A 26964-nucleotide genomic window follows, 5' to 3' on the forward strand; every position below is an offset into this window, starting at 1 on the left:
CCACATGTCACGATCCTATGAATCACATATACTTGACACCAGGTCACTACCCTCTGCCACGTGTTAGTACGTCACATTTTCACGTATCCAGTCAATAATTTGCCACATTAATGCAATAACATGATAGTCAACCTTAGCTCACCATGTGTTTCCCTTACCACATCAATACCTTAGGAAGTGTGCCAAGCCTGGAAAGACTACCACATGTTGCTTTGCCAATGGTCCATTTGGATCCATGTGTCATCATCTGGTTGGTCTCTTGGATCCATGTCAGTAGCTTGTCAAGGCATTCCATACATTATTTCACTCAAAATATTATTAAATCCCACCTTATGGTTGAGGGCCCCACACACATTTTAAATAGCTTGTCAAAAAGCTTGTGGCTTAAAAACACATAGCATTGTAATTTTTGTGTATAAAAACACAATGGGATATCGCTTTCTCATCAATGTGGGATAATGCGCACACACTTTTTCCACAAAGAACTTGCATCATATTTTTTAATGATAATTAGATGACATTATAGACTAATTGCTTCCATTTGGATCCCATCTTTAGAAACAAAACTCACAATGTTTTCTGCCACAGTTGTCATCCCTTTAACTCTCGCCAAATATATCTACAATTTTAGAATCTCAATCGTTATCACTAAGCAATCGAAGCAGGTATTGTAAATTCCCCATCCCTTTGATGAATACTTATCTAATTCTTTCATTCCATGTAAGAAAACAATGTTGAGAAAATATTTGAATTTTCAAAACCAACAGAAAAGTAGAGGTTCAAGTTAAAGTTGCAATTTTTATCCTTAGAATTCGTGGAAATTTCCATTCAGGTCCCCTTGAAATAGCATTGAAATTGATGATGTGTAGTTTTTTGGAGGTAGTTGATCCAATTTTAGATCATGCACAAAATTAGGAAGAAATACTTGGAATGTTTTAGACACAAACACTGGTAGGCTCGTGCTCCCCGTATAGCTACAACTTTATACAGCATGGCATCCCTAGTCTCATGCCTTCATGGACTCAAAAAAACCCACCCAATAGTTTTGGCATAGGTGTTGGTGGTTTCATCAATTTGGTTACTTCCAATTTACAACTAAGTATATGCACTAAAAAGACTCTGTAAATTTGTTGGGTTTCACTTTGTGTACTAATAGCATATATGCTTAATTGATGAAGCCTGCCGATGAAACCCTCAACAATGCACTTCAAAATATGATTTTCAAGAATTTAAAAGGTGGAGAAGAGTCATTTTGCATATATAGGTTCATGAAGCTCCACCATAATTTACCAATGAAGAAAACTTGTGATATCAATATTGTGTATAGATCGACAAACAATTAAATGAGCAAGATATTATTTATCAAATGCTCAAATCAAAGAGCCTACACAAGGTGAAGTAGAATTGCAGCTCCTCATCTTCTACTCCCTCAAGAAAATCTACTGCATAAGCATGTACTTCATTATTGTCAAAAATAAGAGACAAGAGCTCTAATGCATCTACAGTGTCAATTGATGTCCACTGTCGCATCAACTCCAACACCTAATTTTCTTCCTAGGCATCACTCCATTCAATATAGTGAAGAAACTTCATTAAAGCCCTTTTTTCAAACACCAAATAATACCAAACTTCCAAAGAAGTTTTCTTTCATCTCCACTTAGTCTATGTGTAGGAGGATACTTCAATATATTTGATATCTTCTTCCTCTCATCAGAACTAGGCTTCAACTCATGATCGATTACACCCCTTGTTAAACTCCTAGCTAGCTTCAATTGCTTATTTTCACAAAGGTTTGTTTGTCCTAGTTCAGGATCCCATACATGAACTAGCTCATTTGATGAAGATATTGGAAATGGCAAGTTATAATTTGCTCCTAGTTCTTGGAAACAAACTGGATGCTCAAAAGGTCATTGATAGACAATGAGATATCGATGCAAAATTCCAATCCATTGTCTTTCTCTTTTTTAAATGTCCGTAATAGCCTTAAATGTGAGTTCACTAAGCTAATTAATGTGTTGAATCTGGCCTCACTCATATTTATTTTCTAGATTCTCCAAGCATTCAATTTTTCCACATTCTTTCTTAGGTACCTTTCTAGGTGTAGTACTATCCACTGAACCATCTTCTTTTCTCCTAAGGCAGAGCCTAAGTTTTTGTTGTCCTATTTTAAGTTATTTCTTATTGTTGAAAAGGTGTAGGGTGGCACCCCCAACTACTACATCCTAATTAGAAGAAGATACATCCCAAATAGAAAAAGAAAGTTGTGAATGAGAAGTCAAATCCTTGTACTTTGCAATTAATGTATTGTATTTGTGCCAAGAGGTCCTCTAACTGGCCTTAAAAACTAACCAAAACTGACAACTAGGCCCTAAGATCTAACATATTAATTGTTTGTTCCACATTCTTGCACCTTGTTAGATTTCATCTCATGACGACATCTGGGTCAAAAGATATTGACCATAAAAGTTACCTCGTTCAAACTTCCAGCAAATAAACGTGTCAAACAACCATAGTGTGTTTGGTTTCGGCTTCGAAAATAGTTCAAACAAACACTTCGGGGCACAAAAACTTGGGAATTTGTTCACTATCACAAGGAGAGTATAATTATGAGATTTAGGCTCATGACAAATAACTGGATGAATTTGGAAAGCGTTCAAAGTGAGTTACTTAGAATTGCAGAACTAAGAACAGTGGCAGAAAAGTGATTTTCACAAACGGATTAGACCTGGGAAAATGTGCAAACAAATTGGTCAAGACTTCAAAACTAGCACACTTAAATTATTTTCATTGTAGAACATAGTGATACAAACCATTTTCTCTCATCTATCACAAATTTAAAATTATGGCATCCTAAATAGGGCTACCAATCAATATGCATTTTATGAGAACAATAAACTTTACAAATTGCATGTGGAATCACATTTGAAAAGTAGTCAAACGGATTTTTTACAAGCTCAAATCAAAAACATAACAAGTGTCTGACCTCTAGAAAGAAATGAAAAAGGAAATTTATCATTTTTTTAAACCGGATCAAAGTTATAACAAATCAAATAGGGCCTCCCAGAATTCCAAACAATTTACATCGCATGACAACAGTAAATAACCAACTTTGAGGGATTCAAAACCTAGAAAAAAAATATCAAAATGAGTTGAAATATGAAACATAGGTTCTTTGATATTCATAATAAACACTCCCAAAGTGGTGAGTCATGAAACTTTACCGGGTGCAAGATATTCAATTGCAAAATAGGCTTCTCGTCACTATTTGACATAAGCAAAAATGCAGATTTGAACATTGCTCAAAACAAAACTTCACAAAATAACTTAGAATGGAAATTTATCATTACAAGCCACATGCATATACTAAATGCAAAGTTTTAGAAATATTAAACACTTCATAGGCCTCAAAAGGATAGTCGGGTCCACATGCATTAAAATCACTTATAAGGCTTAATTTTTAGTATCGTACTCAAAATCAGGGCTTCAATTTTGAGTCCCAACAGTGGCTCTATTTGGGGGTGTATGTCCCTTGTGGGCATGGAAAGGATTTAGATCTCTAGAAGGAGTATACCACTCCAAAACTTTCTCTTGAATAGCTTATTAAAAGCCAGGAAAACTACTCCTAAACTATACAAACGATGGCCCTAAGCCACCGAACTTCAACAAAACTTCTTACCTCTGTCATAAACTTGATTTTCATTTTCATTTTCATTTTCATGAGGTAAGCTGAAAACATTACTCGCATCAGTTTCACCAATCAGATTAGCATTATCCATTGGCTCATTTGGCAAAACAAAATAACTTCCTTTACTCTCATAGTGCATATACAAATCAACATTTACTTCTATATCATGCTCACTATGAGAAAGTGAATCAGCATACTCATCTAAACTAGAATAAAATTGAAATTCATCATGAACAAATGTCTGATGCATGCTATCAAATAGAAACATGAAGGCTTTGTATTCCATTTCATTCAAAAAGTTGCACATGTCAAAAAGTTTGCAACTCACCTTGTATAATTAGCTGTGAAGAACATTTCAAATTTGATCTCTCACCATTAGTAGTCATAATACTCATCTGATTAGATTTATTGCATGCTAAAATTCTTTCACGCTTAAATAACTAATTAGTCCCCAAGTTTGAAAAACTTTCATGAAAGTGCCAACACAAAATATGTTGATCATAATCTTCATCAAACAACTCATTAGAGTGAACTTTGAACTCATCAAACTTGACATCACAAGATTCATCAGCATATAAAGAAAACTCATAGTGAGATTTACCATTTATATCCCTATCCTCTTTGTCATATGACCAATCAAAAATAACTTCAGCATTATCAGCATGATAGAAATCTAAAATAGTATGAAATTTGTCCCTATTAGTACTCTCATAAGAAAATTCATGTGTATTGACACTTAAAATATTATCACATACAAAAAAGCTTGAAATTATCCTTCTCACTTCTCCCGCTCATTGCTCTCATTTGCTTCTCCCTACCTAGTCTATGGATGGCTGTTGGGGCCACTTCTCAGCCTATTTCTGGCTATTGATCAAGGGATGCTCATGCCTTGATTGCAAGTAGTTGTGTTGCTTCCTTTGTGGATGTGACTGCCTTTGAAGCTAAGGTCCATGGTTTAGGGGTTTTGATGGTAGATCATCTAGTTTTCTCCTTCAGTGTGATTCATGTCATGGTCTGCAATCCAATCTGGTTGGAGGTGGAGGATGAAGTCATAGAATAAATTGCTCAAAATATCGAGGACTTCTTTGAGAAGGTAGCTATTTTTAGATTTTGAAGCTTTTGGCATTCCCTTCTAGCTCTTCATGCTTGGGTCTCTAAGCACTGAGACCTATTGATTTCTAAATCTATCCAGATTTACCCTGTGGCTAGGGGTTTTTTCATAGTAAAATTTGATGTTGCTAAAGATAGGAGGGCTATTATGTGTAGTCACTTAAGTTGGGAGGACTGTCACCCTTTGTTGGCCAAACCCTCGCATGAGGGTTTTGACCCTACTTTTGAGTCCTTTTCTCATATGCCTCTTTAGGTCAAGCTCCCAAATCTCCGCCTTCACCTATGGCCAGATTCATTTCTTGAAGCTATGAGAGATGTCATTGGCGACTTCCAAATGGTGGATTCTAAATCTTTGAATATTCTTCATACTACTTACGCTCACATACTTGTGGTGGTTGATATTTTGAAGGGCCTCCTTGAGAAGATCAAACTTGAGGTCCCTAATGGATCTTGGATTTAGATTCTAGACTATGAATGTATTCCTTTCCATTGTAGGGTCTACTCTAGAACTAGACATGGGGCTATGAGCTGCCCTGTAGTGCAAAGGAAATCAAAGAAAAGACCTTCTTGGTGGGTTAGGGCTTTGGATTAGCATTACTCTATCTTTAAAGACCCTGCTCCTTTGGTTTCCTTGACACCTGTGGTTTCTTTGGGTGCTTGTGTTTCTTCCCCATCTGACCAGGCTTCTGGTCTATTATTAAATATGGATGTAATGGTTTCCCCTCCCTCTGTGGGTCAGCATCCTATGGGTAATCCTTCTGGTATGGTTTTTCCTATTTCTTTGGACAGACTTAATGTCGATGCTTTGATTTGTGAGAAGGAGGCTTCTTTGGTGGAGGAAAGTTGGACAAAGGTTAAAGAAAAAAATACAAAAGATCCCAATAGTCTTTTGATCGTCATCTTCAATCTCACTCTTTTGGGACTAAAAGGTCCTAAATGGTTTTATGAAGTTTTAATTTGGTGGTAGAAGTGAACTCTATTATCTGTCAGGCCACTCTGGTTACTTTTTTTGGTTGGTGACAAGTTTCTCCTTTGGTCGATTACATTTTTTGTTTAGGCTCCATTGAAAAAAAAAAAAAATTAACGGGTTTCAAGCACCCTTCAAAACCTATTTTACTTAATCAAAAAAATTATCACATACACCTCCAAAACTCAACAAAGAACGTTCTGATTTTATATCATTTTTAGCATCAAACTTTGGGGAAAGGACTTTATCTTGAGAAGAAACATAATAAAGGATAGCCAGATCACTTGGATAAACATTTGCATACCTTTCGAGATCATGAGCTAGTAGTTATGAAATTTCACCAACACTCAACAAGATTTCATCACAAGTTTGTTCTTCATGGCTCTGATCATAATGTGTTTGATCTTAAAAACTTATAGCATCAGTACCATTAGTATGGAAAAATGAAAAATCATAATCATTACTACAACAAACTACCTCTTCTTTGCACAATACCTCTTTACTAGGTGTATCATTCTCATTTTCATCAAAAGAAAATTTATCCATACTATTGTTAGAACTTTCCTCATTCTCACACATACTGTCACACAACTTACTTTCAATTACATAACCATGTTCATATTGGTGACTACAATCATCTAATTCAACAAATCTAGAATCTATCTTTTCATAATTACAAGACACATTGTCATTATCTATGGATTCACTACATTCACTGTTACTTTCAGCACATTCATATTTTATATTAGAGGATTCAGTACATAATTCATTGCTACTTAAACCACTCTCAATTTTCTTGAAAAGACCTTCAACATGCAAAATCTTGTGTACTATCAAATTTCTTGGCTAGTTAACTAAATTAGGCATAAAGACATCTAGGAAAACAATAGTCCATAAGGATTCCTTAGGTCTTTAAAACACATGCAATTCCATGAGTGTTGATTTAAAATTTGCAAAAATTTGATCATCTCTAAGACCTTCAACATTTCCTATTGCATTTCTTATAAATCTGACAATCTTATTGTGGATTTCCCTTTGCAATATAGCAATGTTCTCAACCACACTTTCATAACTTGATAGACTAACTTTAGATATAAGATCTAATTCCATCTTTAAAAAAAGCTAACTACCTCTTTCTCCTAGTGCTGAAAAGCACTGAATAGAGGCACTGATTTCTAACATTTGACTTCCATGGAAAGAAAACATGAAAATCAAAATACCTTCAAGTGTTGATGTTGAACTTTGATCTACTGATTTGGCATGGGTGTAAACATGAAACTCCTTTACACCATTGATCAAAACCATGTAGATACATTGTCTCCTTGAAGATAAAAAATGATATCACTACTGTGATTCACTTCTTAACATTCAAATTTCTTAGAACAACATATACAAAACTGAAAACTATATAGATCAAGAATTGATATTTTCTCTTTTTTTATCAAGATCTTCTTACAGAACTTCTAGATCTACACTACTAATTTAAAATCCCTTGAAAAAAAAGCATTTGCATAGAACCAATTTGCACTAGTACAAAGATCTTTATAGAGTCGGCACTCACAATCGTGAGAAAGATTTAAAACATGATTTACCACTTGAAAAATCTGAACTGAACTTTCAACTTGTAAAACTTGCAAATCACTAAACACTTAGAAAAGAAAGAAAGCTTTTGATCAATTCTGACTCTGATTTTACAATAGCACTTTGAAAACAATACCTGGCTGAATTGATTGAAGATGAACTCTCTTAGTAACACACAATGTATACTCAACCTTCAAAGCTACTACTACAAATGAATAAAGACATTACTGGGGTGCATGATTTTGAGTAGGAGACTGGAAAGAACGTCAAAAAACTTACTACTACAACTTGTTTCATGCACTTCTTTGGTTGTATTGAATCTCCTTTTTTTTAAATTCTCAAGGTTTTTCTATCATAAAAATTCAATACATTCCCCAAAAAAGTCACCATTTTGTTGGTGTTTTAAAATGTTGTGTTTCAAAAGCCCAATGATGAGAATAGAATACATCTAAGGGCAGCTACTTCCCATCTACAACATACCCATTCAAACACCATGGCCAACTATAAGGCAATACCCTTCTTCTACTTCAAGTTTTACAAAACCTCGGTGAGTGTACCTCAAATCCATTCATATGGTACCATTGTTAAAGCATACATTTTGAATCTAACAAAGAAGATAATACGCTTAATATTCTAACACTTATACAAATAATCATGGATATGAAATAGCTAATGACATAACACATGAATTTGATAAGATAAGTGGGGATAACTCTTTTCAACTCCTAAATAGAAAGGGAAAAGGATTTTGACTATAAATTTGATTTCAGCATAACCAAGACATGAACAACACAACACATGGATCTTGTAGTTGATCAATGCCTTGTCTATTGGGCAATTCCACAAATCACTAACATACATCATTGGAAATCATTAACATATTTAATGTATTAGGACTTCTAGATCTATCCATTCACCTTGTGAATAAGACATATGCATCACTTCTAAATCTCATACTTGACTTATCCCTTCATGAAATATACAACCCTTTGATGATAAACTAAGCATTTACATGACTCCTTGAATCACAAGAAAAACATATCAACATATACAACCTAGAATAGATTGCAAGAGAGTTTCATGCTCTTTGTCCACAAAACCAAAAAAAATTATACACATCACAAATGGGAGTTAATCTTCAGTCTAAATCTTGTGTCTTGCTCATGTTGTTTGTGATCTTTTGTGATATATGTACAAGGTGCATATTGTCCAGTTGCAATCTATTTTAGATTGTTTGTGATGGGGACACAACCCAAGAACAGAATGGACACAATAGAAAAGGGAAATTATATTAACTGAGAAAATAAGCTAGTACAAATAGCACAGAGAAAATAAACTTTAGAACATGCCCTAAGGGCTTACAATAGCATAAATCTGGAGAATATTTCTCCTTTTAGCACCTCCTCTCAAACTCCACTCCGAACTGCCTTTTACAATGCTAGAAATCTCCTTAAATAGACCCCAGAGGGTTAAGGACTAGGAGTACATTCTAGAAAGTGCTAGTAGGCATCCACTGACGAAATAGAAGGTTCTGAAAGCTGCGTTAGAAGTCGGTGCAAATCTAGAAGAATCCAGAAACGGTAACCGAACTTTCGAGAGGCATAACTTTTGAACCGTAGCTCCGATTGATGAACCGTTTACATTTTCAGAAAGCTCTCAAAGCGCTCTATAGCCCTATGGACAAGCTTTGCTTGTCCCCCATTTTTTGACCCTTTTCGAGGTCATTTAATGTCCCAAACCTGACTCTGAAGCATTCTTAGGAGGTCTCCAAAACCCGAAAAACTGCAATAACTTTCAAACCGTGGGGCCTATTGACCTGATTCTTTTTTAGGAATGCTCTAAATCATGATTACATTCATCTGGCCAATTCACACCTTCTAGTTTATCGAAATGATGGCCCAAATACATGCTCCTTTTTTTTTTGGGATTTTCAAACGCACTGATAGTTGAACTATGAGAGTTGGAACCTTTATTTGAGCCAAATGGGTATCCAAAAATGTAAAGACATGAAATAGAAACTAAGTCTAAGTACATTTTTTGGGTGACACAGGATTGCCCTTATACCTTTGGATGCTCCTGCATCAGACACCCAGGGTAGATTGAAATGTGACCCTGTCACTTTATGGATGGTAGAGGAAATCCCAAATGGGAAACCTCAGCTGCTAAAATCCAAGTTGAGTCCTCGATCGGTCGTCCTTTCCATTTGACCAAATACTCTTCATACTGCCTGTTTCTGGTACTCCTACCCACACGATGATCTAGAATGTCTTTTATCTCCTCCTTCTTAGAAGCAGGAATTGGACATGGCTCTAAAACCAGTTCCTCATCTGCACCATCATCATGATACTCTATTAAATCTGCAATTTTAAAAATGGGAGAAATGTGAATACCATCTGGCAGCTCCACTTCATATGCATTTCCTAAGTCATGTTTCTTCAAAATTTTGCAAGGGCCAAATTTCTTCATTTTCAGCTTGTTGTAAGTACCGGCTGGAAATCTTTCTTTTCGTAACTACACCATGACTAAATCTCCTACTTGGAATTCCTTATGTCTTCTCCTTTGATCAGCCCTAGCTTTATACTCTTGATTCATCTTGGTTATGTGTGCCTAAACCTCCTCATGTAGACGCTTGATATGTTCAGCAAATTCCTCAGCTTCAGCACTTGTCCTCTCTCCTTGTTCTATCTTCCTCAATTCTGGTGCAGTCCTTGGGCTATTCCCATATACAATTTGGAATGGTTATTTTCTAGTACTCCTATTTACAGAGTTATTATAAGCAAACTCTACCTGTGGTAGAATTAAATCCCATCCCTTGGGCTTATCTCCAACTAAACATCTCAGCAAATTGCCCAGACTTCTGTTTACCACTTCTATTTGACCATCAGTTTGTGGGTGATGTGTGGAACTGAATTTCAAGTCTATTCTCAACTTCTTCCACAATGTCCTCCAGAAATATCCCACAAATTTAGTATCTCTGTCAGAAACTATACTCCTTGGAAGACCATGTAGTCTTACCACCTCTTTGAAAAACAAGTCTGCAATATGGACAGCATCATGAGTTTTGTGGCATGGAATAAAATGTGCCATTTTGGAGAACCTATCAACCACCACGAATACTAAGTCATTACCCCTTTCTGTCCTTGGCAATCCAAGAACAAAATCCATACTTATGTCCTCCCATGGCCTTGATGGAACAGGCAATGGCTGATATAGGCTAGTATTTTGACTAAACCCCTTGGCAACTTGACAAACCTGGCAACTCTGTACAAACTTCTTCACATCCTGTGTAATTTGAGGCCAAAAATAATGTTCTCTAAGAATGGCAATGGTCTTATCCCGACAAAAATGTCTTGCCATCCCTCCACTGTGTTTCTCCTTAATCAGATTTTCCCTCATGGAACTCCTTGGAATGCACAATTGACTACCTTTGAACAACATGCCATCTTGAATCAAATAGTCTAACCACTTGGTTCTATCTACAGCAACAGGTTCTTTACAAGCTTTCCATGCTTCAGCAAAATTAGGATCCTCGGGGTACAAATTCTTGAGTTCATCAAACCCAACTACTTCAACCTGCATTGTTGTAAGCAACAACTGTCTCCTACTTAGTGCATCTGCAACCCTGTTAGATTTTCCACTTCTATGCTTCAACACAAATGTATAACTCTGCAAGAATTCTACCCACTTCATATGCCTCTGATTCAATTTACCTTGGCTATTTAGGTACTGTAATGCCTGATGATCAGTATACAAAACAAATTCCTTTGGCAATAAATAATGCCTCCATTTCTTTAAGGCCTGAACTATTGCATAGAACTCTTGATCATAAACAGAATACTTCTTCTTTGCATCATTCAATTTTTCACTAAAATATGCAATAGGCTTACCTTCTTGGCTTAATACAGCCCCAATAGTGCTACCACTAGCATCACAATCCACCTAGAATACTTTTCTAAAATTTGGAAGTGCCAACACAGGTTGTTCAGTCACCTTCTTCTTCAGCAATTCAAAACTTCTCGCAACTACTGCAGTCCATTTGAACTCTTTTCTATCCCCTCTTATTGTATCAGTTAGGGGTGCACATATGCCACTGAAATTCTTAATAAACTTCCTGTAAAAACTAACCAGACCATGAAATGATCTTACCTCAGTAGCAAACCTTGGATTAGGCCATTCCAAGATGGCTTTTACCTTCTCTGGATCCATTTTGAGACCTTTAGGTGATATAACAAATCCCAAATAGACTAACTCCCTTTTTGCAAAGACACACTTCTTTAGATTAATTAACAGTTTCTCTTCCCTTAGCCTTTCAAGGACACTACGAATATGCAGTAAATGTTCTTCCAAAGTCTTGCTGAAAATTAAAATATCATCCAAATAGACAATAACAAATTTTCCCAAGAACTTCTTAAGTACCTCATTCATGAGCCGCATGAAGGTGCTTGGGGTGTTCGTCAATCCAAAGGGCATGACTAACCACTCATAAAGACCCTCCTTGGTCTTGAAGGCTGTTTTCCACTCATCTCCTTCTCGAATCCGTATCTAATGATAACCACTCTTCAGATCTATCTTTGTGAAGTACTGAGCTCCACTCAAGCAATCCATAAGAATATCCATCCTTGGTAAAGGAAACCGGTACTTGATGGTTATCCTATTTATAGCTCGAGAATCTGTACACATCCTCCACTCTCCATCCTTCTTTGGTGCAAGTACTACAGGTACTGCACATGGACTCAAGCTCTCTCAAATCAAGCCCTTCCTTAGCAACTCCTGAACCTATCTATTTAACTCCTCTGTTTCAGTAGGAGTCATCCTGTGAGCAGCCTTGTTAGGCAAACTAGCTCCTGGAATCAGATCTATCTGATGACTGATTTGCCTTACTGGTGGCAATCCATCTGGAACATTATCAGAGATAATATCTCCAAATTCCCCTAGTAAATCTGAAACTTCAAATGGTATTTCACTACTAGCTTCTTTATCTTTCCTAGGAATCAAAGCATAGCACATATGCTGATGTTTCATGCCATCTAAAAACTTCCTTCCATCAACAAGACAAATCCTAGCACTGCTACATACCTTTTCACCTTCCTTTTTCATGGGCTTCAATTTGTGGTGAACCCCATCCTTTGTCAGAGAGTATGTGTTTGCATGTCCATCATGTATTGCATGTCTATCAAGCTACCATGGTCTACCCAACAATAGATGGAAAACATCCATCGAAATAACATCACAGAGAACTTCATCATGGTAACTCCCAATTTTGAATTTTACTAAACATTGTTCACTTACCAGGACCTTATGATCATATTTTACCCAAGAAATCCAATAGGGTTGGGGATGTTTCTCCCTCTTGAGCTTTAGCTTAGAGACCATCTCTTTTGATACCAGGTTATCAGTGCTACCACCATCAATGATTACGTCACAACATTTATCCTCACACTTGCATCTGGTATGAAACAAACTCCTTCGTTGTCCTGGTTGATTCTCACCACTTAGTAGGACTATTTCATTTACCAAGGTCTCTCCTCTTTCTGCATCCTCTGAATGTGATGATTGTGCATCCTCATCCACATGAGCAACCCTAGCTTGGCCCTCATCTCTCCTATCTATCCTTCCTTCTCGTTGAGGGCATTCAAAGCCACGATGACCTTCTTCATTGCAATGGAAATAGGTTCCACAGAAGCCTCCTCTTCCTTGTCCATGTCCTCTACCTCTTCCTCTTTGATTTCCAAAGTCTTGATCATGGGAGCAGTTGAAACCCTCATTCCTCTGGTTCTTGCTAGTACCCACATCTTCATTTTTCTTTTGGGTTTCATTGCGGCTTCCAGATGATCTACCACTTCCCCTTCCTCCTTGACCGTGCCCTCTTTGTCTTCCTTCAAACCTTTTATTCAACTTCTCTTCAACTCGTAGAGAAAACTGGTATGCCTCTTCAACGCTAGTCATTCTTACCAGACTTAATTCCTCCTGGATGCTAGGTCGCAACCCACTGATATAATGAGCAACCTTCTCCTTATTTGCTTCTGCATGCCCCGCTCTAATCAAGAGTCGGTAAAACTCCTCTGTATATTCTTGGACTGATCTTCTTGCTTTCTTTAACCCATGCATCTTCTTAAACAGATCAAGCTCGTAGTCCACAGGAATGAACTGCTTCTTCAATTTGTCCACCATGCGATCCCATCTTGTGATCTTCTCCTTTCCTCTTCTAAGTCTTTCCAGTTGAACCTCTTGCCACCAAATTTGGGCATGGCCTTTTAGTTTTTCCTTTGCAAACTTAACCCTATCTGGGTCCCTTATATCCTCATACTCAAAGTATTCTTCCAGTTCATTGATCCAATCGATCAACTCATCTGGTTTCAGATTTCCTGAAAATATACCCACTTCAATTGTAGGTCTTTTCCCAAACTTAGTAATGGCCCTAAAAAGCCTTTCCTCTATAGGATTCAGAACTTCCCTGTCAACTTCCTCTTCATTTTCATCCTCACTATTGTCACCTGCGGCAACATTTTCTCCTCTACGAAGCTCCTCTTGCAATGCTTGTACCTACCTCTGGAGGGCTCTAACCTCCTCAGGATCAATAGCTCTGGCCCTTCCGCCATGCTCTCTTCATGGAGGCATCTTCTAACTTGAACCCACAACCACACAGTCCTGGTGCAAATTGCCTCACAGTCGGTGCTCTGTCTACACACTCAGGAAAACCCGCTCTGATACCACTTGATGGGGACACAACCCAAGAACAGAATGGACACAATAGAAAAGGGAAATTATATTAACTAAAAAAATAAGCTAGTACAAATAGCACAAAGAAAATAAGCTTTAGAACATGCCCTAAGGGCTTAGAATAGAATAAATTTGGAGAATATTTCTCCTTTTAGCACCTCCTCTCAAACTCCACTCCGAACTGCCTTTTACAATGCCAGAAATCTCCTTAAATAGACCTCAGAGGGTTAAGGACTAGGAGTACATTCTAGAAAGTGCTAGTAGGCATCCACCGACGAAATAGAAGGTTCCGAAAGTTGCGTTAGAAGTCGGTGCAAATCTAGAAGAATCCAGAAATGGTAACCGAACTTTCGAGAGGCATAACTTTTGAATCGTAGCTCCGATTGACGAATTGTTTACATTTTTGGAAAGCTCTCAAAGCGCTCTATAGCCCTATGGACCAGCTTTGCTCATCCCCCATTTTTTGACCCTTTTCAAGGTCATTAATGCCCCAAACCTGACTTTGAAGCATTCTTAGGAGGTCTCCAAAACTCGAAAAACTGCAATAACTTTCAAACCGTGGGGCCTATTGACCTGATTCTTTTTCTGGAATGCTCTAAATCATGATTACATTCATCTGGCCAATTCACACCTTCTAGTTTACCGAAATCATGGCCCAAATACATGCTCCTATTTTTTCAAGATTTTCAAACGCACTGATAGTTGAACTATGAGAGTTGGAACCTTTATTTGAGCCAAATGGGTATCCAAAAATGTAAAGACATGAAATAGAAACTAAGTCTAAGAACATTTTTTTGGGTGACACAAGATTGCCCTTATACCTCTAGATGCTCCTGCATCAGTTTGTGTTGATATGTTTTGTTTATGATTCAAGGAGTCATGTAAATGCTTAGTTTATCATCATAGGGTTGCAAATTTCATGAAGGGATAAGTTGAGTATGAGATTCAGATGTGATACAAATGTATGATTCACAAGATGAATGGATAGATTTGGAAGTCTTGATACATGGAATGTCTCAATGATTTCCAAGGATGTATGTCGATGATTTGCGGAATTTCCCAATATATAAGGCACTTATCAGCTACAGGATTGATGTGTTGTGTTGTTCATGTCTTGGCTATGCTAAAATCAAATCTATAATCAAAATCATGTTCTCTTTATGTTTAGGAGTTGAAAAGAGTTAGCCTTACTTATTTTATCAAATTCATGTGTTATGTCATTAGCTACTTCATATCCATGATTGTTTGTATAAGTGTTAGAAGATTATGGGTATTAGTTTCTTTGTTAGATTCAAGTGTATGCTTTAGCACTGGTACCATATGAATGGATCTAAGGTATGCCCACTAGGTTTTGCAGAGTCTGAAGTAGAAGAAGGGTATCTCCTTATAGTTGGCCCTGGTGTTTTGATGGGTATGTTGTAGATGGGTAGTAGTTTCCCCTAGATGTATTATGTTCTCATCATTAGGTTTTTGAAACATGGAATTTTAAAACACCAACAAGAGGTAATGTTATTTGAAGTGTATGCCATGTTGGGTATAAAACCTTATGTTGGAACAAAAGGTGTTTATGAAGTGTCCATCATGTTTGAGTTGAAGAATTATTGTTGACAATTCATACTTTATGTTGGATCCAAGAATTTTTGTATGGACATGGTTTGATAGTCATGTTACCTTGTAGGATTTTGTAACCTTGAAATGAGTGGCATGATGTCTAAGGATGTACACAAATGGACCTAAGTATGAGGGTGTATGTAAAATGCACTCTATTTTGTTTTTTTGGATTTTTAGACTTTCAAATGAAAATGCAAGTTTTTATTGGATAATGGTATGAAAATGTAAGTATTTTTGGATTTTTTTTGGAATATAAGTATGAAAAATGTACACTAAGGGTATTCATGAAAAAAATTGGGATTTTTTTGGTTTTTGATTATGCAAATGTAACTAAGGACATGTGCCTGCATGATGTTTTGGATTTTTGGACTTTGGATTTATGAAAATTCAACTAAGGGTTTAGGTATGCAATTATGCAAGGGATTGATGATGCTTAGGACATGAAATTTTAAAGTGTAATATTGGGTAATGCAAAGGTTGAATTATTCAAAGAAAGTTTGGGTTTGAAGTGTTGGTGCACTTGGACAAACTTAGTGTTTGATAGTGCTCCTTGGACATTGGAGGGTTTTGATGTTTGAAAAATGTTTTAGGATATGGTATAATAAATGTTTTCGACTTGGATATGATTATGAAAAATGTAATTATTTTTGGATTTTTGGATAAGCAAATGATATGAAAACCAAGGTCTATGAAACTATATTTTATGCAAAATGAGGATTATGTAAACAAGGTAATGCAACCTAGTGTTGTGAAAGATGAGGATTTGAATTATGACGAAAACCCTTGAAAAATACAAGGTTGAGTCTAACCTTACAAGGATGAATATTATATCTTGACCAAGAAAGAAAATGGACTAAATAAAAATGAAAAAGTTGATAAAATGACTAAATCAAATCCATTAGGACATAGATGAGATTTGAGCCAAATGAAATTGATGAAAATACAAGACAAAAAGACCAAGGTCAAGATCCTTTATTCATCCAAATAAGGCAATACTCTAAGACTCATATTTTGTTTGGATTCTCTACCAAATTCAAAGGGTGTTAGGTTCAAAATGAGGGCTATGCAAGGACCTAGATACAAAATGTAGATTATTATGGTATCAAAATGAGGACTAGGAGGATCAAAATGTGGATTAGGATGTGGAAAATGAGGATAATATTGGGATCAAATGAGGGATTATACTATGCAAAAGAGGTTCTAAATGTAAAAAGGCAATTATGCAAGGACTATGAGAAGGATGTGATGATGAAAAATGCAAGATGGATATGCAAGATGAATCCTAAGGGTCATGCCACAAGATAATAAGGAAAGAAGTTTTTATTTCCATGATTTGCAATGTTTTGGACAAATTTGACAATTGTAGTTTGCAAAATGTTTTTAAAGATTTTGAAAAATTGTTGGGAAGGTGTATGTTTTGCAAATGTTTTGAAGGTTTTTGAAAAGTGTTTGTGTAAGTTTATAAAATTTTAAATTATCTTGATTAATGTGAAACAGTCATAGAAGATACAATAGACAAAATGGTTGTTGTTAAAAGTGAACAAACACACCACAAACTAGGCTGAAAGGACAGTATCCACTAAATTCTCACTTAAACCAAAGTTCAATCATGCTTATCCAAAGTAGACAATCTAGAATCTTGGTAGCATAGGATCCCCCTTATAGTGCACTCACTTCTCAAGAATACCAAGATCTGCTTCCCAAGGGGCATCACTTCCCAAGGGATTGTTTTCTCTACTAAGGACCATGAAAGTGTGAGATGTCTTCACGAGCATTGGTGACCCCTTGAGCCAGTAGATAGAAGGATTTTGGCCACTACAAGAAAGGTTTTTAGTATGGGACACTTTATTCAATAGGTGGATGATAAACTTGTTAAAAATAAGAATTACTGAGAGGGGGTTTGAATTAGTAATTTACAAACTGTAATCGCCAACTGAATATTATTTATTACTTTGAACCATGCATAAGAAAGTAAACAAGTAATGCTAAATAGTAATAGTAACCATGCATAAAGATAACTCATAACACCATATTTTGTTAAGGGAAACCCTGGCCAAGGGAAAACCCTAGTGGGGATGATACCCACTAGATAATATACTAATATATATGTTCCTTGTTAAAGGATGGACCCTGTTAGGAGTCAATGAGAAAATTTAGTATAGAGAATCCCTGTTAGGAGACTTGAAATCCCCATTAGGAGATTCTAACCCTGTTAGGAGTTGTAGTCAAGTAGATGCAAGATGAGCCCACTACCCAAACATGCACTTCCAATTACAAGGAGAACTCACTGCCCAAACAAGTAATTAGACCTCTAGTATATAGGTGTTGTAACTTCTTTCTTGACTGATCTCCAACCTCAGCTAGAACTTGGATCACAAAATTAGGTTCTCAAAACTTTGCATATATCACTTCACAAAAATTTTGCATATCATTTGTCACAATACAAAATGCACAACACACACCTTGAATTCACAAGATGTCCTTTACATAAATACCATGCCTTTTCACAAATTTTTGCTAGGTTAGCTAAGACCATAATACACTTTTCTAACTTAAAGTAAACATCTAGGATGTCAGCCCTAATTGGTCAAGTAATTATTTTTTAAACAAAATTATTCCTTTACCTTTAATTTTGTTGTTTTGTTTCACTAGTAAAACATGAATATCTCTTTTTTGCACTGTCTGTACTATTGTCTGAGGTTATACACATCATCATAAACATGTATAAAATCTCTAACTTTGCTAGTCATAATATGATTTCAGCAACATTTTACATATAAAACAATACACTATTGTAAACCAATTTCATACTTAGATAATTTTTTGAGTACCAAAAGCTAAGTATCTTTATTTCTGAGGTTTTCTACAAGCATGCACATCATGTGTTGCCATAAATGACAACAATTACATATCTTCATTAGCCAATTGTCAAAAAAACTTCCACAGGAGGTCTCCCAACCTTGAGAACCAAAGTTTGACACACCTCTAAGGGTATTGGAGGAGAGCTCTCACCCAACCATACCGTCAATTGGGAATCACCCACAACCAAGCCTTTATATAGTAGTTAGATTGGAGACCTGGCTTTGGCCTATTACCACTCTAAATTCATCCCTCGGCATACCCAATATCAGATATCTTGGTCCAAGGCAAGCTTCTCTAAAAGAATTATGTGGTTTTCTCTTACACACAAGATCCACGAAGGCAAGGGGAGAGGATATGTTTGTATAACCCTTTGGGATTTTAGACACTATAGAAATGCCAAGCAGAATAGAAAAAATTCATTTTAGGCCCTAAATGAAGTGATATCTAATATAAGAAATTAAAGACATGTTGGTTTTAAAGCAAACATAAAAGGTCTTCAAACAACTTCTTGCATCAAATTCATTAGTAGTTTGCATGATATAGTCTTCATCTTATAATAGTCACAAGCTAAAAAGAGACCATTGGTAACACCAAAAATGCTACTTTAAAACAACAACATATATTTCTCTTCACCCAAGTTCCACAAAGGTGAGGAGAAAGGATATGTTTATATAGCTTTTTGAAATTACAAATGATAAGACAAACCAAACACTTAACAGAAAAAGTGTTTCATTTTAAGAACATAAGGACATGGTTCATCCAATTAGAAAGGAATTGTGATAGAAAACAAAACTTTATTATTCATTTCCTTCCTAATTAAAATTACATGCTATTTTTTTTGTTCATTAACCCATTAAGAAAGGGAAAAAATGAGAGCATATAAAAATTTGTTGTTCATTGATCCTCCTACTTAGGCTATATGATAGTTGTTGTTCATTTTCCCATTAAGAAAGAAACATTTGAGAGAATATGAAAATTTTACATTATTTGCTCCTTCTAATTAGGCTATATGAGATTTATTGTTTATTCACCCCCTAATTAGATCTAAGTGACTTTGCTGTTCATTTTAATTCCAAAAACAAGAAATTACACAACAACAAAGTTAGACTCCAAAAAGTTCTCCAAGTTTTATCCTTTCACCTACAAGCACATAATAAAAAAAGAGAACATTGGTATTAAATTCACATAAAGTTCACCAAATGTAGGGGAGGAAAAATCATAAATATGAATGCAAGAGGAACCATCAAACTCTAAAAGCATGCATACCAAATCCTAATCCTAACACAAAACAAATTGAGACAAAGTAATAAAACTAGCAAACTCCCTCAATTTGACAATTGTGCCCTTTCTTGCTTCTCGAAAAGAGTGGATGTAGCTCCCATATTGACACAATGAAAGCAAGATGAAAAATGATAATATGATGATGAGAAGAATTGAAAGAAAAGGGTTAACAAAAAATTAGAGAAATGATCACAATTTATATAATTTGCAAGAGAAATTGTTAATTATCAATTTAGTGGCCAAAAAGGTAAATGCCATAAAATATGGAAGTTTGCAAATTGAAAGAGGAAATTTATCATAAAGCATGACAAAAGGATGCACAATTAGAAATTGAAGAGTTTAAAAAAAAAAATTGCAATAAACTATGACAAATATGACAAAAGGAAAAAGAGAAAATTTGCCATGAACTATGACAATTAAGAAAATAGGAAAAAGGAAAATATCACGAACTATGACAAATTATGATAAAAGAGAAAAGGAATTTGTCATAAACTATGACAATTGATGAACAAAGAAAAAGGGAAAGTGGAGGCTAAAAAAGAGGAAGTGGTGGCTAGAAAAGAGGAAGTGAAGCACAAATTAAGGAATTAAATCTCATTTAGAAAAAGGAGGGAATTTTTGAAATTGAAAATTTTTGTATTCCCGCAAAATGGAAAATTAGAATTTATGGATTATAAAAAAAATCTATAGATCAATAATTAGCCAATTAATTAATCTTAAATTAATTAATTGAAAAAGTGTGGCAAAATAGATAAATAAATAATATTTATTTATCAAAACTAAGGGCGTAGGAATAGGCAATAAATTAAATGATTAAGACATAGGAGTAAACAAATTATTATTCACTCCTATAAGGAAAATTTATTAAAATGATTGGCCAAATGATAAAATAAGTGGATGATAACCCTATAAAAGGGTCGTGATGAAAATGTAGATCGAATAGGATGATGTGGGATAGATCAAAGCCATGACCAAATTGATGAAATAAATGAGGTCATATTTGATTGACACAAAATAATGACTTGTCAAGGACACGTGACAAGGGTTGATGATGGTGATAAGGTATTGAAGGATGTGACAATGCCAAGGATCAAATGATGAAATGATAATATGCCAAGGACACATAACAAGTGTTGATGAATGTTGATAAGGCATTGAAGGATGTAACAATGCCTAAAGGATTGATGATGATAAGATAATGACATTGAAATGATTTTAAATTACTTCTAAGATTATCTGCATTTTGATTGAATGATGATTAAGTTGGCTAAAAGATCAAAGTTATAGAAATGAGAAAAGGGGATAAGTTATGATGTAAAAGTGATGAAAGAGTAGGCATAAACCATTTTTGAGTGTCTACATTTTTCCCTTCATTGATATAATGCAATTATGAGTATTGTGTCAAAGAATAATAATGAAAAATATCAATGCCCCAGTGAAATTGAAAGAAGGAGGTATGGTGCCTCTTCAAAAAATTGGGCAAGAAATTGACTCAAGCTCAATTTTTTGAAAAGAAAAGACAATGAGGAGAAAGATTGATGACAGAAATATTAGTAGAAGAAGGAATGAGACTAAGAAGAGTGATGAAGACTATTTTCATAGGTACACTTTATATCATAAGAGCTTTATTTTGGTATGGAAAATGGAATGCAATGCATCAAGGAATAGAAAGCCATAGCAAAAATGAAAGCCTTTTGCACAAACAAACACAATGCAAACAAAGAATGACATTATCCTTCCTAAGGCATAGAGTCATGCCCTAGACTATCAAAGGACATTTGAAAAACAAAGACAAAAATGATCATGAACTATCCTGGCCACTCTCATAAATTAGTTTATATCATCAAGTAGCATAGGAACATAATCAAAACAAAACAAAAATAAAATAAAACACTCACTAAACAATGTGAGCCAACAACAATTCTGATTCGCTATTACTTGCTTTATTAAGTTTTATTTCTATCGACAATTTTTTGTTTGGTTGATTTTTTCACAGGGTGATTGTTGAAGGTATTGTAATTACTGCATCAAATCAAATTGATTGTTGGTTCAAATGGTTCAGTATATCTTTCATCAAAGCATGATTATGTTGAAATGCAATGATTAATTTTGAGTCTACATGTGCATGTGTTTAGCAAAAGGAGTGATTATTTACAAGGTTATTGCAAGTTTTCAGGTAGTTTCTTTTTTTCTTTTTTCCTTTTTTTTTCTTTTTTGGGGGGAGGGGGGGGGGTGTTCAAAAATATTGAATTTTTAATGGTACAGATTTTTTTGGGACTTTTTGTAATTTGAGGTTTTGTTTCAGGTCTGTATTTAATTTTTTAGGGTTTTTTCATACATATATGATTTTTTGGATTTTTTCAGTAGATTTTATGATTTTTTATTGAGTTTATTCAAGACATTTTTTTTTTTTTTTATACTGATTTTCAAGACATTTTATATATTTTTTGGATATCTTTAGGATCATGTTTGATTTTTTGGATTTTTTCAAGATCATATTTGAATTTTTTAGGATCATATGTGATTTTTTTAATTTTTTGAGGATCATATGTGATTTTATTTTTATTTTTTCAAGATCATATGTGATTTTATTTTTTTTTAATCAGGATCTTTAAGTTATGTACAAAGAAAGAATTGCCCCCAATATCTAGCAAGGAAAGGGTATTGTGGCTGGATGAGTGGAAAACTAGATGGATGATGAATAAAGGTAACTTAGAATTTTTTCAAAGTTTTTTGGGTCACCAAGAACTATCCACATAAACAAGAAGAAATGTTTTATGAAAGTTTAAGGACTAGATATGATAATGATAGGCATTTAAGAATTTGGATATGGCAGTGATAGGCAACAAAACTAGGGACTTAGGAGTAGGGGATAAATTAAATGATTAAGACATAGGAATAAACAATTTATTATTCACTCCTATAAGAAAAATGATTGGCCAAATGATAAAATAAGTGGATGATAACCCTATAAAAAGGATCATGATGAAAATGAGGTTAAATAGGATGATATGAGATAGATAAAAGCCATGATCAAATTGATGAAATAAATGATGTCAGGTTTGATTGACACAAAATGATGACTTGCCAAGGACATGTGACAAGGGTTGATGATGTCGATAAGGCACTGAAGGATGTGACAATGCCAAGGATTGAATCATAAAATGATGATATGCCAAGGACACATGACGTGTTAATGAATGTTGATAAGGCACTGAAGGATGTAACAATACCTAAAGGATTGATGGTGATAAGATGATGATACTAAAATGGTTTTGAATTTCTTCTAAGATGATCTGCATTTTGATTGATGATCAAGTTGGCTAAAAGATCAACATGAGAAAATGGGGCAAATTGGGATGTAAAAGTGATGAAAGAGTAGGAAAGAACCATTTTTTAGCATCTACAATTAGAATCCCTTCTCCATCTACTCCTTTATTAATTAGATTATCTGCTTCTCTATTACCTTCCCTATAAATATGTTTTATGATTATTTCTTTGAATTGATCAATGATAGATAGGACATATTCAAGTTTAGAATTAAGGATCCAGTTTCGAGTCTTTATTTTTCTTAATGTATTTAGGATAATTTGTGAGCCTCATTTGATAACTAATTTGTTAATACCTATCTCTCTGCTTAGAGTTAAGCCTTCTATTAGGGCCTCTAATTTAGCTAAGTTATTAGACATTACTCCTAAAGTTTTAGCTTTTTTTTTAGGAATAATCCATTGTCTAAACAAATAATACATCCTAAGCCTATTGGACCTGGATTACCTATAGAGGCCCCATGAAAATTTAACTTTGACCATCGTACAAGAGGAGGTTCCCATATACATTCTTTCCTAGTGATTTTGCTGGATTTTTTGTATATCATTGGTGGGTTGAATAGTTTAAACCAATGTTTATGCATATCTGATGTTGGAAACAATTCTTAAAATTGTATGTTGTCATTGATTTTACACAATGTCAATATTAATCAAGCAGTCAGCAACAAAGAACTTGCACATTTAGTATCAATTGAGTAGTTGGGAAATGAAGGTTATTCAATGTTAACCGAGCAGTCAGGAATTAAAAGATATCCAACTTTGAGTATTATATGAGTGGTCAGGCATCAAAGGATTCTAGTATGAAGCAAGTGATTACTTCCAATATTGATCGAGTGTCAGTAGAATACACTTGTTTATTAATTAACTAGTTAAGGCTGACTATTTGGATGTTGAATGGTCATTTGAAAGGGTATTCAAGTTGACTTGTCAAAGATTATGATAAATAAGAAAGATCAAGAAGTGTAGAGAGAAGTCTAAGTATAAGACATGGAATAAGATGGATATGTGATTGAAGGAAAAGGCAGACTAGGCAAGTGTGGAAGATAAGATACAAAGAATATTTTGATCAGTAAGGATCTAGAGTTCAAGCCAAAATAGAGATATAAATTTGCAAATGAAGTTTTTGCATAAATCAAGTCAAATTAGTTACCTTCTAACCATTATGGAAATGAAGAAATCTCTTAACAGAGTTGACTTAACCGTCAGATTGTAAATCCTCTAGCAAGGTGACATTTCAAGATTGAAGTGTTTGAAGACCTCTAACCAGGCCACAACTAACAGGGTGAACTAAATCCTCTAATAAAGTCATAGTTAATAGTATCTATTGTAACCTTTAATAGGGTTGGCTCCTAATAGGGCTCACTTTAGAAGACTGAAAAATATTGTAACTAATTGCATGGTTGTTTTCCCAAATTGGGTTTTCACTTTAAATCTTGGTGTCATCTATGTTCATGTTATTTTATTTATGGTTTATGTTTATGCAACTAAGTTATTAAAGGTTAAATAATATTAATATTCATAAGAATTCTTTGTTAATTGAGTTACAACAATAACTTAGTTTTAACCGGTCTGGACAAAGAATTGCATTATCAGTGAAAAGTTTCATTTGACATCTAGGGACAAGGAATTAATTTGTAGAAAATAATTCAGCCCTCCATCTTAGTTTCTCATATTAGAGAATTTGGTGCTTGCAGGAAAGGTTTCAAGGACCTAAGTTAAAGATCAAGATGTCATATAGAAGGGAGATTCCCAAGCTTAACAGAGAACTTTTTAGCATGGCAGGAATTGACGAAGCTACACCTATCAAGCAGTGGAGATATTGGTCTATTCTACTTGGAAAATAGATATGTTCCACCACCTAAACCTGTGACTATGGAATAGATGAAAGAAGCAAAAGATCACAATATAATGATAATTGATATAGCTTCCTCTCTCAACTACTCTTAATTTGATGAGGTTAAAGATTGTCCTACTACATTTGAAATGTGGAAAAACTATAGAAAGTCTATGAAGGTGATAAAAATGTGCAAAGAGCCAAGGCAAAAAGTTTAAGAGGAAAGTTTGATCAAATGAAAATGAAAGAAGGTGAAAACAATGTCCAATATAGTGAAAGGTTCAAAGAAAGTGTGAGTGCAATCACAGTTTTAGGAGGAACAATAACTGATGAAACAATGGTCAACAAGGTGCTAAGAACTCTTCTTCCTATTTATGTAATTAGATTTTTAGAAATTCAAGAGATGAGATGAAATCCCAAAAAATGATATAACCTTAAATGCACTTGTGGGAAGATTGACTATTTTTGAATTGGATAAATTTGATAACTATGCTCCTAATCCTAGAAACTCTGAATCTAAATTCAAAGCAAAACTAACTCTTAGTATGAAAGGAGAAAACTCAAAAGGAAAAGAGGTTGATAGTGAAGAAGAAGATCAAATGGATGAAGACCTTGAAGTCACTGAAGCCCTGCTTGAAAAAAGAGTATCAAAAGGGAAAGGAAAATTTAGAGGCAAAATTCCATTGATTTTTTTCTCATGTGAAGAGGTTGATCGTATTGTTGCAAGATGTCCAAATAAAGAGGATAAAGATGAGAAAAGAAATAACAAGTTCAAAGAAAAGAATGACTACAAGGACTACAAAGAAAAAGGTAATAAATCTTGTTATATTGTTAAAGATTTTGATAGTGATGATGATGAAGAAGTAGTTTAAATTGTTGTTTAGGATGAATCTGATAATGAGGAAAATGAAAAGATGGCACTTATTTCTAATCTTAGCAAAAATGATACATGGATCATAAATAGTGATTATTCACATCACATGACTGGTGACAAAACTAAGTTTGAACATTTAGAACACTGTGATGGTGGAAGTGCTAGGTTTGGAAATAATGAACCATGTTATGTAAAAGGAAAAGGATTCATAGCATTAATTGAAGGAATCAAATGTAAAAATGCCTATTGGGTTGAAGGACTAAGACATAGTCTACTCAGTGTGGCACAGTTGAAAAATATAGGATATAAGGTAGAATGCATGAATGGAAAAGCTAAGCTATTGGATGGTAAAGGAAAGTTGGTTGGGACTAGAAATGAAACAAAAGGTAATATTTTACCTTGATCTCACTGAAAGTGCATGTTTATTGCCTCAAATAGAGAAAAGTTAGTTGTAGCATAAAAGAATGTGTCATGTTAACTTTGATAACCTAGTTACTATAAGCAAGAACAAAAGAGTAAGAGCCATATCAAATTTGAAGAAACCTAAGATGGGAATGTGCAAACAATGTCAAATTGGAAAGATGAGTAAAAGAAGTTTCAAAAGTGTGTCTTTTAATTCTGAGGAATTTTTAGAACTAGTTCATACAGATATTTGTGGAACAATAGGGATAGAAAGCTACTATGGAGACATGTATTTCATTCTATTTGTTGATGACTATTCTAGGATGATGACTACAATTTTTTTTAAAGATAAATCTAATGCTTTTCAAAAGTTCAAATGGTATTTGCTAACCAAAATTGCCTCTCGCCAAAAAATTGAATTTAAATGCCAAAGCCCACCTAATGGTCACTTTCCATATTTAAATATTCAAATGCCATGTGAATATGAGATAAATAAATGAAATAAACTTTATTGTATTTTCTATTTTGCTAAATTTACTTTTTGGCTCCTACAACTTTCTAGATCATCAGATCTTGCATAGATCCATGCCAAGCACTTTCCCACATTATGAAATTGCTTGAACTTTAGGCAATGCAGGTGAGCACCACGTTGCTATGTGGCATGTGGTTCCATTTTCTCTTTGTGGGCCATAGAAAAGGAAAGCTATTAGT

The 26964-nt window shown here is 34.7% G+C and overlaps 1 pseudogene; it reads right to left on the reverse strand.

Annotated features, from left to right (window-relative positions):
• Window positions 1-1022: 1022 nt before the first annotated feature.
• LOC149548060 (phosphatidylinositol 3-kinase, root isoform pseudogene) overlaps window positions 1023-26964 on the reverse strand; it is a 150617-nt pseudogene continuing 124675 nt past the window's right edge.

The sequence above is a fragment of the Cupressus sempervirens genome, chromosome 7 (assembly GCF_028749045.1).
Source record: "Cupressus sempervirens isolate cs-2001-9-10 chromosome 7, ASM2874904v1, whole genome shotgun sequence".
In the NCBI taxonomy this organism is placed as follows: domain Eukaryota; kingdom Viridiplantae; phylum Streptophyta; class Pinopsida; order Cupressales; family Cupressaceae; genus Cupressus; species Cupressus sempervirens.